We start from the raw sequence: 1010 nt of genomic DNA, 5'->3' as shown, positions 1-1010 counted from the left end.
GAAAACAGGAGTTATAGCAGGAGGGAGGAACATATAAAGAAACAAAAAAATCACATCGCACATTATATGTACGTTAGAAACAATAGCAAGAAAGAAAAAAAACCACTTGTGTCCCTATCTTGGGTTCATGTCCCTTAACATCATCCTATCTGGTCATATGCAGATAGCTTTTGACCTATTCTTCTTAACCCAGACAAATATTAGTTATTGAAAATTAGGGAAACCATGGGACCAATGTTAATTTGGACATGGCTTACTTCACGTAATATAATTTTTACCAAGACTTTCCAGTTACTAACAAATGGGGCAACGTTATTCTTTCTGATGGAGGCATAGAATTCCATTGTGTATATATACCACAGTTGTGTTGGTAGCTTTAGTATGGTCTTGTTTGTGATCATTTGGGTAAATGTCCCAAAGTGGGATTGCTGGGTCATAGGGGAGCTCTATGTGGAGTTTTTTGAGGAACCTCCATACTATTTTCCAAAGTGGTTGAACAAGTTTTATACTCCCACCAAGAATGCAGTATGGTTCCCTGGTGGCCACATCCCCTCCAGCATCTGTTGTAAAAGTATGGAATGCTTCAGGAATTTGCCTGTCATCCTTGTGCATGAGCCATGCTAATCTTCTCTGAAATGTTCCAATGTTTCTGCTACGCATTTCATTTTGTGCTCCTGCACTTGGCGAGTGATTTTAGGTGCGTCTACACCAGTAGAATCAGCATAAATCAAGCCATCATTTCTTCATTTAAAATACAAGGAAAGGATACAGGTTGCCACATTGTAACAATGAAATGTACAAGACACTCTATCGGGGGGGGGGGGGGGGGGCGTGGAGTGACATGTTGGGGAGGTATGAAGGGGCGGAATGGTAGGGGAAAGACAAAGGAGGGGGTAACAATGCTCAATAAGAAATGGACTCATTACCTTACTTATGTAACTGTAACCCATCTGCACAGGAACTTTAAAATAAAAATATAAATTGAAAAGATACAAGGAAAACTTCTGTAC

The 1010-nt window shown here is 40.0% G+C and overlaps 1 non-coding gene across 1 annotated transcript; it reads right to left on the bottom strand.

Moving 5' to 3' along the window:
* Window positions 1-567: 567 nt before the first annotated feature.
* LOC122127683 lies at window positions 568-671 on the bottom strand. Its single transcript, XR_006151249.1, has one exon. It is a non-coding gene; the product is annotated as a U6 spliceosomal RNA (small nuclear RNA).
* Between the last annotated feature and the right edge of the window lie 339 nt (window positions 672-1010).

Source organism: Dipodomys spectabilis, unplaced genomic scaffold (assembly GCF_019054845.1).
Source record: "Dipodomys spectabilis isolate Male_0828 unplaced genomic scaffold, ASM1905484v1 ptg000307l, whole genome shotgun sequence".
Classification (NCBI taxonomy): Eukaryota; Metazoa; Chordata; class Mammalia; order Rodentia; family Heteromyidae; genus Dipodomys; species Dipodomys spectabilis.
The sequence above is the reverse complement of the archived record's forward strand: the minus strand, read 5'-3'. Positions and strand labels throughout refer to the sequence as shown.